The 15754-nt window shown below is 40.9% G+C and overlaps 1 protein-coding gene across 21 annotated transcripts in view; it reads left to right on the top strand.

Moving 5' to 3' along the window:
• The window catches only part of CADPS (calcium dependent secretion activator), a 468804-nt gene that overhangs the window by 88088 nt on the left and 364962 nt on the right, over window positions 1–15754 (top strand). The window lies entirely within an intron of this gene.

The raw sequence follows: 15754 nt of genomic DNA, 5'->3' as shown, positions 1-15754 counted from the left end.
CACATCATAAGTAGGGAAGATCACATTGAACAAATATGTACAAGGGTGGTGAGCACTGTCATTTTAAGGAGCCAGAGAGGTAAGAGCTATCTTGATGTTCAAAGGCAGCTTCCTGGAGGAGATGACCTTTCACTTGAGTTTTGTATTAAAATGGGAGTGGGAACTGGGCGGTAAAGCATTGCAGGTAGATGCTAAGTCTCTCCCTTGAGACCATTTGCTCCAAATGAATATTTCCCAGTTGCTTGATTCAAATAAGAACTCTAGATTTTAAAGAGGTGAGATGAATTTTCTTGGAGTTTCAACTTAAATTCTTCCTGGTCATGAATTACATCGTGAAAAAAGATGAAGAGGGATGGGAGACATGAGGGGAAACAGAGAAGGGGAAAACAGGACTGCTTTTCAGCAGTGTGCTGGAACTAGGTCTCAAGACTCCCTGTTACATTTCCCCAGAAAGTTTTGAGCTAGATAATGTCACACTGGTACCCTGAGATCCCTCATGGTGGAAATATTTCTATCATGGAAACCATCAGACGCTACAAATGAGGATTCTCCCTCACGCAGAGATTTGGTTGTTAGAGCCTTACTGGCACATCAGAGGGCAGCCTTCCCAGGAGGAAATGCAAAGCCAGAGGCTTACTTGTCATTACAGTTACCTGTTCCCTGTCTTTGCTGATTATACACTTCTAAGATTGGAAAGTGCCTCTGTGGCATACGGTACCATAAACCCTGTATGCTACCACAGCCACATACTCCAAGTCTTAGTTCAGCCATGAATCCCTTCTAAACAGCCCAGTGCTCTCAGTGACAGGAATCTCTGCACCAAAGGGCAACCTAATTCATTTTTCCAAAGTTCCAAATAATGGGAAGTCTGTCCTCATGTTGTTCCTAAATCCGCTTTCTGGTGCTTTCTATCTAATGCTCGCTTAGTCTTCTGGAACTGCATAGAAAGATCTAGTCTCTATTTCCCATAAAGTTGAGGAATACTCAATCCATGTGCAAAAAGACCAGGAAAATGCCTTTAATCTTATATAAAAATACACCATACTTCAATTCATTCAGGATGTTGTTTTTCTTACAGGGGCTCTCAGCTTTGGCTGTGCTTCAGAGGTGTTTGCAAAGTTTCTAGATTTGTATGCATGTGGGTCTCCCCGCCCAGACATTGAGTGAGTAGGTCTGTGGGGCTGCTGGCATCAGTATTCTCTACAGGCTTCATGGGCAATACTGATACAAAGGCTGAGCCCCCAAGTTTATTGGGTCTCTCAGCTGCTATAGACCCAAGATTCAGTGATTTAAAAAAAAGAAGGTCCCAAGGTGTCTGGACGGCTCAGTTGGTTAGGCATCCTGCTCTTGATCTCAGAGTTGTTGAGTGTGAGCCCTGCGTTGTCTAGCCCACTTTAAAAAAAGAAAATTCCCTCTCTTTAACAGTCTGGTGAGAAAAGTAGACATAAGACTCCATGCTTTACATTAATATTTATAGTAAAGGCCAAGTGGCAGGCGATGAAGGAATTAAGAGAAAGGGTGTCTAATTCAATGACTGGGGGAAGCCATCAGGGGAAGGTGGCCTTACACAGCATTTTGAAGGTAAATAGAGGCTTAGCGAACTGAAGAAAGTGAAAGGAAAAGGAAAGACCTTTAAGTGGCATTCATAACCCCAAAAGATGAAGGCATAAGTGGAATTGTGAAGACTTGCAGAAAAATGAAAATAGAATTATTGTTAACCAACCATAGAGGCAACATTCTAGATACAACATAAAAACATATTGTTCTCTGATTGCAGACAGATATACAAGAGATAAAAAAAGGAACTTTCTTCAAAGAGATTTCAGTAATATTTCATGCAGTCTACCTATGCGCTTACCAAGGCATGAAATAAACAGTGCTCCTATCTCCTAGGACAAGTGGTCTGACTCAACTTGGAAGTTCAGCCTCTTGGCTGCTTCCAAAAGGAACGGGGAAACTATGTTTCTGTCAGATGCAGTAGGGGTAATGAAATCACTACTGCCTTTAAAATATCAGGAGCACGAAATCTCATGAGAAAGAATTGAGTCAATGATCAATATCATTTTAATAAGCCAGAACTCATTTGTGGGTGCAGAAAGGCCCAGGAAACCTCTGCACAACCCAGTTGGTTAATCTTGCCGCAAAGTGCTGGAACTCAAAAACACCAGTGTTTTTTTATGTTTTCCTGTTTCTGAATCTCAGGACAAGGATCAGGGGCAGGATTTTCTGTTCTCCATTGTGCAAGCTTAGGTTTGCATGGCATGTGCTGCTATATTTGGGTTCCTTTATAGAAAATTTGATTCCATGTGCGTGCATGCATGTGTGTGTGTGACACACACACACACACACAGAATGTGTTTAATTAATATGCTTTAATTTTTTGAAGCAATTTTAGGTTTACAGAAAAATTGAGTGGAAGGTACAGAGACTTCCCACATACTCAGTATCCCCTCTCCCCACAAAACAGCCTCCCCTGTTATTAGCATCTTGCATGACTGCGCTGCATTTGTTACAAGTGAGGAGCCTGTGCTGTACATTATTATTAACTAAAGTCCGTCATTTCCTTTACTTAGGGTTTACGCTTGCGTTGTTAGTATTCCCCAGCTGCAGAGAATTTCTGACTTTGCCCCATTTTCTCTCTCTGCAGTTCTGGGTCATGAAGGGAGATTGTCAGAACCATTTAAGGTCTCCACATCCCTGCAAACATTCCAGCAGCCCGAAGAATGCCTGCCGATCAGTAGTACCCCTTCTTTCACTGTTCATGACCGACAGAGCAAGGTTCTTATCGAAATCAGTTTCAGTGAAGCTCCCAGTTTCAGTTCGTGAGGTGTTGCATTAGAGAATCTTCCTTAACCTATTCATAGACGCATTCAGATTTTTTTTTCAACTTCTTTTCTGGAAATAGTTGCTACCGATAAGTTCACTATTAAACCTCATAAGACTCAGAATGGTGTTTGGTGATTTAGTGATTTCATATGCTGTGCTAGTCTTTTTAATCTGGGTTCCAGCCAAATGGAACTATCTGCTGTTTCATTTGCAATAGGTTGTTGTGACTTTATTTTTGGACAGCTCTCTTGTGCATGCTCGATGCTTGTACAGAGAGCAGCCTCTAATCCTCTTTCTTCTTGTCGTTCTTCTTGTTCTCATTCTTTTTATTTATTTTTTGGTCAGCAGAATCTGAATTATAAACGGACGAAAGAAATTCTTACTGTGTCGCCACAACGTGGCCCCACAATTTCTCATCTCTTTCCCAACTCTCCTATCCTAGAATCCCCTGCTCCTCTCTTCTCCCACTTGTCCTGCCACTCCCTCTTCTGCCGACTTCTGTGCCAGCTGAGATTCTAGACACTTCAAAATCCTCCTCTCCTCAGATGTCACAGCTTGCAGGAAACATCGTCCTGATTCTGCAATGAATCTGAGAGCTCATTACCTTTCCCTGATCCTGCCTGCTTTCAAATCATGTCACTCCCTTGCATCAAACACTTCTATGCTTTCCCATCCTGCTCTGAATTAAACCCAGACTCCACACTTGGGCACACAAGGCCCTGCACTTACCTCTCAGGATCCAATGATACCACTTTCCCTCGGGCCAGTACTTCCTAGCATTAATAGCTGGTCAGGTTCATTGATTTACCCATTCACATTGGTTCTCAAGGTGTGGTCCATAAGCCCCCCGGGGTGATTTTCCCAATCCTAAGACATTATTTTTCAACTGTATTGACATTTGCACCAACGATGCAAAAGTAGTGGTGAGTAAAACTGCTGGAACCTTGGCGCAAACCTAGGCAGTGGTGCTGAACCACACTAGGCATTATTGTCCTCCTCATGGCCACGAGCTCACTGTTTGAAAACTGTTTCTGAATACTCTTCATGATAAAGCTGTAGAAATTATGGATGTTAAATTTTGACATCGGGGCGCCTGGGTGGTGCAGTGGGTTAAGCCGCTGCCTTCGGCTCAGGTCATGATCTCAGGGTCCTGGGATTGAGTCCCGCATCAGGCTCTCTGCTCAGCAGGGAGCCTGCTTCCCTCTCTCTCTCTGCCTGCCTCTCTGCCTACTTGTGATCTCTCTCTGTCAAATAAATAAATAAAATCTTTAAAAAAAATTTTTTGACATCATTTGTTAATCTGTTAATATGAATTTAGTAATATTAAAATTTGACATAATGATAAATATTTGACATTATTATAACATAAATTAGTGTTCAATTTTGACTCAAAGTACATATTCTATTAATACTTTGTAGAATGAAATGGTAAACACACATCAAGCACTCAAGCACATCAAGGCTGTGTGACAAGGGTCAGGCAGTGGTTGTCTTGTGGAAAGGGACTTATGTTATTGAGTTGCCAAACAGAACTAGTCTGTCTTTTTTTTTTTTTAATAGAACATCAATTTTACTTGAAAGAACTGGCAGACAAATGAAGGTTATTCAAACGTGGGCATTTCCCAGATGTTTTCTGGAAAATGAATGAAGGGAGCCTGTTACTTCAAGAAAAACAGCTAACAGTATTTTTTTGCCAATGATAAGATTTGAGCTTTCAATCCACCACTGTAAGCTTGACATACCCAAAGCCGTTTTTTGTGATACCAGTTGTTATTTTTAACTAATATGATATTTTACATATTATGTAATGAAATATGTCAATATTTGGAATATTTGCATAACTCAATGAACTAATATTTTCCATATGACCAGAATGGTATTTATTTATTTACTTATTTTAAAAGATTTTATTTATTTATTTGACAGAGAGATCATAAGTAGGCAGAGAGGCAGGCAGAGAGAGAGAGAGAGAGAGGAGGAAGCAGGCTCCCTGCTGAGCAGAGAGCCCAATGTGTTGCGGGGCTCCATTCCAGGACCCTGGGATCATGACCCAAGCTGAAGGTAGAGGCTTTAACCCACTGAGCCACCCAGGAGCCCCCAGAATGGTATTTAAACAAAATTCATGGGTAAAAGATTCTTTCTAAAAGCAAGAAGGACCAGTGAATTTTAAGGTAATAGTTCATTACTATGATTTCCAATTTCATACTACAGCTAACCTTTAAGAAAATACCACTGGTTGAGCATTGGTATAATATCAAAGAAGACTCTCCCCATTTATTTGAACATTTATTAAAACATTTCTCTCTTTTCCAGCAACATATCTATGGGAGGCCAGTTTTTTTCCCCACATATTTCAACCAAAACAGCTTATCACAACAGATTGCAGAAACAGAGATGAGATTCCAACAGCGTTTGATTAATCTCTAAAGGAGATTTGCAATACTATGAAATGGTGCCATTCATTTCACTAATATTTGTTTTGGAAAATATAGTAATTTTCATAAAAGTAGATTACTTAGATTAACAGAAACTGAATCATTTTAAAGCAATTAGTAAATACTTTAAACTTTCCAGTTTTAACATCTAATATAGTACAAAGCAATAGACATAACTTGTATAAACAGAAGCTCTTTGTAGTGGTCAATACATTTTAAGAGTGTAGAGACTTGAAACCAAAATATTTGAGAACTGCAGCCACTAGAACACTTTTTAATGAGGACTTTGGGCCTAAAATTCTATGCTTGAGGGGCATCTGGGTGGGTTAAGCCTCTGCCTTCAGCTTGGGTCATGATCTCAGGGTCTGGGATCGAGTCCCATATCGGGCTCTCTGCTTTGCAGGGAGCTTGCTTCCACCTCTCTCTCTCTGCCTGCCTCTCTGCCTACTTGTGATCTCTGTCAAATAAATAAATAAAATCTTAAAAAAAGAAAAAAACCAACCTTGACCACCTGTCAGAAGAATCTAGATGAATATTGCCTAAGTTTCTCCAAATTAGAAGAGTTTATTATTGTTGTTGTGTGAGTGTGTGTTGTGTTTTTTTGTTTTGTTTTGTTTTTGTTTTTTGGTGTTTTTTTTTTTTTTTTAAACTACGTGTATTTTGTTTCATGGTTGGACATGTGATTCAACTTTTTGGATGCTCTGCGGTCTGTGTATAGGGCACTCTTACTCCTGTTCTTTTCCCCACCCCTATCCTTTTTCTCCTCTCATCCCATCTCTAATCCAACTGTTATCCTGACTCAGTTTCTAGATTCAGTTTTCTTTTTTTTTTTAATTTTTTAAAGATTTTTTTATTTATTTGACAGACAGAGATCACAAGTAGGCAGAGAGGCAGGCAGGGGGCGGGGAGGGGTAGGGAAGCAGGCTCCCCACCCAGCAGAGAGCTCAACACCGGGCTTGATCCCAGAACCCCAAGACCATGACCCGATCCAAAGGCAGAGGCCCCAAACCACTGAGCCACCCAGGTGCCCCTAGATTCAGTTTTCTTAATTTTTTTTTTCTTTTTCTACTAAATAATTGTTTTCTGAGAGAATCCCAGCATAGCTAGTGTTTAATGTTGTTTGCAAGGCTGCTTTCCTCTCGGTCATAGAGCTCTCTCTTGTGTCTTTTCTGAACAAACTGATCTTTAAGAGTAACCTGGCTAATGGGTCTGTATTACTTAATGGTTTAAAAATTTAGAGTTAGCTTTTAGAAAGTAGTAACTAACTTAAAGATACTCAGTGGCTGCTATTCTAAAAAAAGTTTTTTTTTTTTTTAAATGGGCAAGAACTTTTATAGTAGATTTTAAATTCTTTTCTAAAGAAGCACTTCCTGGGGTGCCTGGGTGGTGCAGTGGGTTAAGCCTCTTCTTTCAGCTCAGGTCATGATCTCAGGGTCCTGGGATCAAGCCCCGCATTGGGCTCTCTGTTCATCGGGGAGCCTGTTTCCCCTCTCTCTCTGCCTGCCTGTCTACCTACTTGTGATCTCTCTCTCTCTATCAAATAAATAAAATTTTTAAAGAAGCACTTCCTAAAATGTGGTAGATGCATGCAAGGTGATAGTACCTATCTATTTTAACTATAGTTAGCGCATAAAGCCCATGATTTCACAGATATTGTTCCTTAGAACAAGTGTCAGTTTAAAAAAATATGACTCGCAAAATATAAAGTAAATCATAGTATGGCTGGTATATGGAGAGGGTGTTACCTGAATGGCTGAGTTTGAGGAAACCGTGTTGCAAAGAGAAGTCCCAGGTTATAGATTATTATAACCTCCCCCACCTTTAGTACTTTTGCTCCTTCAATGTCCACTTCAGAATTATTCAGTGAGAGTTTCCCATGATGAAAGCTTTCAGGTGGATTTCTTTTTGCTCAAGCCAAATGAATGAAACTTACTTAAAACACCTTTTTCAGAATGCATTATGCAAATGTCTGCAATATAGAAAATGAAAAGAATTTTATGTAAATAAGCAAATATTTGGTTAGGATGACACAACTTCTAGATTTCCTGGAATCAAGATTTCATTTAGAACAGACAGTATTTTAATCTGGTTGTAAGAAGAGGTTACTTCATTTTTTAATAAAATTAATGGACCAGTATAAATTTAAGTTTTTGATAACCTTCAAAGAAAGAAAATTAAATAAATGTTGCTCTCACCTCTCTAGGCTAAGTTATGGTTTTCAAAGCACTTGTTGATTTAATGTTCCTATCAGCTTTCTATAATGAAGTCGAGTTTTGAAAACTACTTTTCTCTCAAATAATGATTTCTCCCTTAAAAAGAAAAAGCACACAGAGAAAGACAAACACCATATGATCTCACTGATATGTAGAATCTTCAAAAAAAAAAAAAAAAGAAAAAAGAAAAAAGAACAAACAAACAAAAGAAGCAGAAACAGAGCTATAAATAGAACAAACTGATGGTTGCCAGAGGGGAGTGAAGGGGAGTAAAAGATACAAGCTTCCAGTTATGGAATGAATAAGTCAGGGGATAAAAGGTACAACACAGGGAATATAGTCAATGGTATTGTTACAGTGTTGTATGGTGACAGATGGTAGCTACACCTGTGGTGAGCCCAGCATTGGAAACTGAGTTATTGAATCACTATGTTATATACTTGAAACTAAAATAACATTGTGTGTGAACTATACTTCAATGTTTTAAAAAAGGAAAAGCGTAGCTCATGTTATTAGAGTGTAATGTACAATGCCGACTTTATGCATTAGGGCTGGACTTCAGTTATGGGTATAACTGGAACATCTCCTTACACTCCAGAACAGCTTTCTACTACGTACTGCCTATGCTTAGAGCGCTACCATTTTAGATCCATTCTTTTAGGGTAAATATTGCTTCTCCCTCTTTTATAATATAGTTGATGTTGATATGACGCATAGTAAAGGAAACACACATTAGTATGAATACTTTCTTTTATGCTCAGAGAAAGCCTCAGGTAGCTACTGGGAAAGCTTTTGGATGCAAGTAAAAGGAAACACACAATGATCTGAACTTAAAAAAAAAAAAAAAAGACTTGTTTTTTTCTCGTATTATCAGGGCAGAGGTAGGTGTTTATAAACATGTGCTCAACCTCTCAAAAACATAAGCGCCAACATCTCCATGATGCTCTTGGCCTAAGGAAAGGGTTATATCAGCAACACTTTGCTTTTTATAAGGATTACATTCAAAAACGTTTCCAGAAGACCCTGAGTAGCTGTCTGGCCCTGTTGCATGTCGACCTCTAGCGGGAAGGGAGATGGGAAAAGAGTATTTGGTTTTTCAGCCTCTCAAATGGAAGGATGGAGGAAGAGGGGACAAAGAAAACGTCATCAGAGAAACTTCCAAAGGCGGAAAAAGGCATTGAGGAAGTTCAATGAAAGAAAAAAGGCAGGGACACCTGGGTGGCTCAGTTGGTTAAGCAGCTGCCTTTGGCTCAGGTCATGATCCCAGCGTCCTGGGATCGAGTCCCACATCGGGCTCCTTGCTCCACAGGGAGCCTGCTTCTCCCTCTGACTCTTCCTTCCACTCTGTCTACCTGTGCTCGCTCTCACTCACTCTCTCTCTGACAAATAAATAAATAAAATCTTAAAAAAAAAAAAAAAAAAGGAAAAAGGCAAATCACCATTGTAACAATAATACTTCTTGACTGGCTCAGTGGGTTAAAGCCTCTGCCTTCAGCTCAGGTCAAGATCCCAGGGTCCTGGGATCGAGCCCCACATTGGGCTCTCTGCTAGGTGGGGGGCCTGCTTCCCCCCACCCCGCCCCGCCTACTTGTGATCTCTCTCTATCAAAGAAAGAAATAAAAATCTTTTAAAAAAACAATAATACTTCTTATCATTGTTTTTATTAGTCAAATCCTGACTGTATGCCAGGTGCTGTGCTTATCTGCCTTATGTACGTGATCTCACATCCTTACAAAAACCCTGTAAGGTAGATCTTTATATCTCCTCTTTACTGAGGAGAAAACCAAACTCAGCTACTTGCCCAAACACTTGTGTTAAAGCCAGGATCTGGCCTGTGCTTGCTGGAACTTCCTCATTGCCTCTCTGGAGACCAGCCCCTAGACCTGCAGGTTTCTCTTCCGGTTATATCCCGGGCCGTGCTGCTCCAGAACGTGCAGGACCTTACGAACTGCCTGAAACACGATGGGAATCTTCAGGCCCCGCTTAATGAGGTGAACCAAACCAAGAATGCTGCTGTGGTGCCAGCAGAGCTGCTGTAGCTCTTTCCTCTGTCATAATTACCTTTCATCTTCTCAGGATTTCTGCTCTTGGAACTCATTACTTCAATTCTGAATTCTGATCTGATGCACAAGTGGCTTTGCTACGTATTGAGTGCTTTGAGATGGACTTCTATTTTGGGAGAGTTCTGTTTGTAAATGGCCCAGAGAAGCCTGTCTAGTCTATTTAGAATTGTCCTGTCGGCTTCTCTGGACCAATTATTTCGGTGTGTTCATGCAAGGTCACCTTCAGTGTTCTCTTCTATCTAGGTCAGTTAACTTTAAGCCAGACACAAAACCGCAGATTAGTTCTTACACTGGCTATGTATGTGAGCTCCTAAGTGAGATTTTCATTCACTCATAGAGTGGCCAGAAGGATGCTAAGGCATCAAAGGGAAGATGTGATCCCGGACTCCCTGACCTCAGTGTAGGAAAACTGAGAGCTAAGATTGTGCCATGGTCATTTCATATCACCAGAGCCTAACCTGGTGCCTGGTATCCATTCAACACTTGATAAGTTCGTGCATTCATTCAACAAATATTTGGTTAGAGCCCATTACATGCCAGGCACTAGAAGCACGGCAATAAACAAGACTGATGTGGGTCTTGTACACGTGAAACGTGTTCTTATGGGGAGAGAGGAAACGAAAATGAAAAAGCAAGCATTTTAAAACAAATAAGGTCCAAATGTCCCTGAACAGGACAGTAATAAGCAGTGGAATAGTTAGCAATGAGGACAAATAGACTATTGCTACCCTCAGCCACATGGCAGAACTTCATAAGGCATGACTGCACTCCCGTCAAGTTCAAAACCAGGCAAAATTCATCTGTGGTGATTGAAGTCGGGCTGGTGGTCACCTTTGGAGAGGGGCAATGATGTGGGGGACATGCGGGAGCTTCTGGGGTCCAGGTCATGTTCTTCGTCTTGATCGGAGAATTGGTTCTATTAGAAAGTTCACTTGGCAAAGATTTCTCAGGCTCTGTGCTTATGACTTATATTTTCCCATATGCATGTTGTAATTCAACTAAATAAACGTATCTTCAAGAAGTTAGACGCTGGCTGTGGTAATGGCTATAAGGCCATTGCATGGGGTCCAGGGAATTGTGCTAGACATCAACTTTGGGAAGCACTACTGTAGAAAGAGCAGTCAGTGAAGACGTTCCTGTGAGCCCGCAGGGCAGGTTGGCGGGGATAGGTGGTAGCCGTGGGGAGATGAGGAAGAGCATCCCAGGCAGGGGGAATGGCGTGTGCAAAGGCTCTCAGGGAAGAAACGCTGGGGCACACTGGAGAAAGAGAACAGAGTCCAGAGCGGCTGGAGAGTAGTAGGTGGAGAGCAGAGTGAGGCCCAGCAAAGCTGGCAGTAGGCAGTGGCTACACCGTGTGGGCCTCAAAGCCATTTAGTTTATAGTCTGCCCTGTACCATTTGACTCTTCTTCCGTGCCAGGCAACGTGCTAAGATCTTTAGGCACATCCTCCCATATTCTTTTTATCTTTCCAGCAACCCTGGGAGCAGTTCTTATAATACCTATTTTGTACATGAAGAACCAAGGCGTGGGGAAATTGGTTTGCCAAAGGTTACTCTCGGAAATGCGTATTCTCATCAGGATTTGAACCCACATCTCTTTGACCTCAAGGCTCTGTTCCCAACTCCTGACTTCCGACCCTGCCTCTGAGCCCTGGCATCTAAATGAACTTCTGCTTGGCAGTATGACCCATGTACCCTTAGGACTGTGACTAAAATACAGCCCCACCCAGAGAGGTCTGGGAAGGAACAAGCGGGCTGGGTTTGGAGCACACATCTGGAATCTTCCCACAGGCAGGCTTGCTGGGGGAACAGAATGCGTAAGGCCTCAGAGCTGCGGAGTCATCATCACAGATCACAGCAGCTACTGTTTACTGGTCCTTTGTGCTGCGCCAGGTTCTGCAGTGAACATTTCACTTAACGCTAGTTAATTTTTGTAACAATCCTGTGAGGTCAGCGTTGGCCCTCTTTCACAGATGAGAAACTGAGGGATCGAGAGGGTAATCATTTGCCCAGTGAGACGCAGTGAGTGCGGTGACTCAAGAGATGCTTTGCTGGTTTAATTAGGGGCGAGAAAAATAGTAGACGTGGACTGGCAGGCATCAAAACCCAGACACAAGCATAGTGTGTCATAGTCTCTGGAATCTGGAATCTGCCCCTGGCTCTCTCGCAGGGAGCCTGAGGTGTCTGTGGAGGTAGGAGCTGTTTTCTGGGGCTTCACGATGGGTGTTCTCCGAATCTGACTGACCTTAATGCTCCCAAAGGCCTTCTCCTTTTAAGCGTTTTATACTATCGTTTTTTTCCTCTCCATCTAGACTATGAGGTGTGTGCCTGAGGACACTCCTTTATTTCTCTGGACTCTCCGTTGTCCTGCCCTGGCCTGGGAGATCAGAGGTTGAGCTGTTTTGTGGACCGCTGAAACCGCAGGGCGCTGGGCAGGGCCAGGCAGGCCACATGCTCTGTAAATGTTTCTTGACGAGCTGAGTGCTCTGGTTATTTAACCAAGGTTAGAGTGATAATGGATCTGGCTTGGGTCAACAATCAATCCTCATCATTCAGGGGTGTGCATTTACTTTCATTTCAGTTACTTGAGATTTAAGGCAAAAGCAAGGCACGTTGGTGGCCACGCCCTCTCCTGCTCCATTGCCTCACCCCAGGCCCCCCTCACGCAGAGTTGGTTCCGGCCCTGGAAGGAATTCTGAATGAAAATTCTGTGAGACGCCTCAGTTGGTACTTACTGTACTGTAAGGATTTGTAACTTAGGCCAGTTGAGGCTGAGCTGCTTCTGAGAAATTTATGTTATGGTGCCATTTTTATGAGAAAATCAACTGGTCCCTAATAATTCAGTTGAAATGTTTTCAAATGCATACAAATAACTATGATTTTTCTGTATAACTCCAGTGATACCAGGATCTCTGGGTCTGACCGGGAAAGTCTGCTTGGCTGGCTTAATAGTGAGTTCATTCCATACCCTAGGTGTGGTTGTCCAACACAGTAGCCACCAGCCACATGTAGCTCTTGGACACTGGCAGTGTGGTGATTCTGAATTGAGATGTACTGTGGGTGTAAAATAACACCAGATTTCAATGATACAGCACAAGGGAAGAATGTAAAATAGCTCGTTAATCATTCATGTAGTAATTATATGTTGAAATAATATTTTTGCTTTAGCAAAGTATATTAATATTTAATTCGTTTATTTCTTTTTACTTTATAAAATGTGACTTCCAGAAAATGTAAAATTATACATGTAGTTAGCCTTAGACAATGGGGCTCTGGTAGAACGTGACAAATATCAATCTGGCAAAAACCTACCTCTTTTATATCTGCCCCTGACTAGTCCCACTTTTCCTGAAGTTACAAAATTAGCTAAAGCACCTCACCTCCCATCTCTGTTCATTCTCAAAACTCTACTTTGTTTCCTGATTGAGTCCAAACTGAAGCCAGGCTTCAGCCTCCTATAGCGCTAAACATTATTTTCTCCTAGCATGACTTGTATTGATTCTAATGATGACAGCATATTAAATGTATATAGAAATGCATAATTTTTAAAAATAACTCATATCCTGTTATCAAATAGCTGTAAGTATGCCAAGGCAATAATTAGGATTATCACCGTTTTCCAAGCGAGAAACCTAAGGATGAAATCACATTTATTTATTTAAACCCAGCCCTATTCTAGAAGGGGTTTTAACCCTCTGGCCATTTCAGAGAATGTGGCCTTTCCAAGATGACACAATGGCTGATAGAACTGGGACCCTAATGTTCTTCTTACCCTTTCTGCTACAGTGGTGGTTCTCAGACACAGCATCCCATGATCGGTTTATAAAGTATAAATAATATATATGTATATTATTATATATAATATATTATATATAAATAATATATAATGTATAAAGTTTATAAAGTATAAATAATAGTAAAAACAGCAAAGTTTTTAGCTGACTTTCTTTTTATATAAGTCAGAACCGATTAAAGGATATTCAAAAATAATTTCTCTTTCATATACTGCACTCATTTATTCAACAAGAGCTTATGGAGTGCCTGTCTCACATAAGGCATAAACTTGGCCCTGGGGACACATCGATGAGCAAATAACAAGAGAGACATATCATCTAACAAACTGAGTCATAAGTAACAAGTAGAAAGGGCTGTGGAATCTACTCTCTTAACAACTTTCCAGCATATAATACAGTACTGTTAATTTTAGTCACCATGCTATACTCTATATCCTCAGAACTTACATCTTCGAGTTGGAATTTTGTATGCTTTGTTCAACATCTCCCCATTCCCCCCACTCCTCAGGCCTTGACAACTACCATTCTACTCTCTGTTTCTAGAAGTTTAACATTTTTTAGAGTCCACATGTGAGTGAGAATATGCAGTATTTGCCTTTCTCCTTCTAACATTTCATTTCGCATAATACCTTTTAAGTCCATCCATGTTGTCAAAAATGGCAGGATTTCCTTTTTTTTTTTTTTGGCCGAGTAATAAGCATGTGTGAGTACATGTCTGTGTGTCCCATTTTCTTTATCCATTTTTCCATCAATGGTCATTAGGTTATTTCCATGTCTCAGCTATTGTGAATAATGCTGCACTGAACATAGGGGTGCTGCTATTTCTTTTTACTTATTTATTTATTTATTTGACACACAGAGAGAGAGATCACGAGTAGGCAGAGAGGCAGGCAGAGAGAGACGGGGCACGCAGGCTCCCCACCGAGTGGAGAGCCCAATGTAGGGCTTGATCCCAGGACGCTGAGATCAGGACCTGGGCCGAAGGCAGAGGCTTAACCCACTGAGCCACCCAGGCGCCCCAGAGTGCTGCTATTTCTTTCAGGTAGTGTTTCCCTTTCCTTGGGATATATTCCCCCAAATGGAATTGCTAAATCATATAGTACTTCTATTTTTAATTTTTTGAGGAAACTCTGTACTGTTTTCCATACTGGCTGCACCAATTTACATTGCTGCCAAGAGGATGGTACAAGGGTTCCATTTTCTCTACAACCTTGCTGGCATTTATCTCTTGTTTTGTTTTGTTTTAAATGATAACCAGTCGAACAGGTATGAGGTGATACTTCATTGTGGGTTTGATTTGCATTTCCCTGAGAAGTGATCTTGTGTATCCTTCTGTGTACCGTCTGTATGTTTTCTTTGGAAAAATATCAAGTCCTCTGCTCATTTTTCATTGGATTTTTTTTTTTTTTTTTTTTGCTATTATATGAGATCCTTGTATATTTTGGGTATTAACCCCTTACCAAGTAAATGGTTTACAAATACTTTCTCCCATTCTGTAAATTGCCTTCTCATTTTACTTTTTGTTTCTCTTGCTGTAATTATTGTAGGGATGTAGTCCCGTTTGGTTTTTGCTGGTGTTGCTTGAGCTTTTGAGGTTGTATCTAAAAATTCATTCCCAAGACCCATGTCAAGGAGGTTCCCCCTATGTTTTCTTCCAATAGTTTTATGTTGGGTGTCTTATATTTAAGTCTTTAATTCACTTAAGTTAGTTTTTGTGAGTGGTATAAGATAGGGGTCTGATTTCATTCTCTTGCATGTGAATACTTAGTTCTCCAACATTGTTTATTGAGTAGTGTATCCTTTTCCCACTGAGTATCTTGGAGCCCTTGTCAGTTATCATTGCTTGTGTACTCATGGGTTTATCTCTGGGGGACTGTTTTTATGCTAAAACCATACTGTTTTGCGAAGCAGGATATTTCAGACCACCTGAGGGGCCCATGTTACAGCGTGTTCAACAACGATCTCTCATGAAAAAAAAAACAAAAACTAAAAAACAAAAATACCAGACTTGTAGCCCTTGCCAATTTTCCTGCTGTAAATGCTCCCATCCTGTCGGATACCTATTTTCCAGTAGATGTCACCAAATGTGGACTTGGGAGGAGGTATATGGTTGCACCCATTGTGTATCATTTCCACTATACAAACACAATAGATGTTGGTAACTTCAAAAGTACAGATAAGGCTAAAATAATCAGGAAGCAATGAATTTTGAGTATGTGTTACCCTTGTTTTCAAAGTAATTTATTGAACTGGAATTTATATTATTTTTAGTAAACAACCACCTCACAAAACTCCTGCAAATTTAACAATCATTTTCTGCACACCTGAACAATTCAGCTCTAGTACACCAGTGGGCCTGGCATATTCCATGTAGCCACGATCCTTATCTAGAACAAGTCCTCACTGTCCCTTCTTCCTCTGTTC

The sequence above is a fragment of the Mustela lutreola genome, chromosome 2 (assembly GCF_030435805.1).
Source record: "Mustela lutreola isolate mMusLut2 chromosome 2, mMusLut2.pri, whole genome shotgun sequence".
Classification (NCBI taxonomy): Eukaryota; Metazoa; Chordata; class Mammalia; order Carnivora; family Mustelidae; genus Mustela; species Mustela lutreola.
This window is presented reverse-complemented; position numbering and strand designations above follow the sequence as displayed.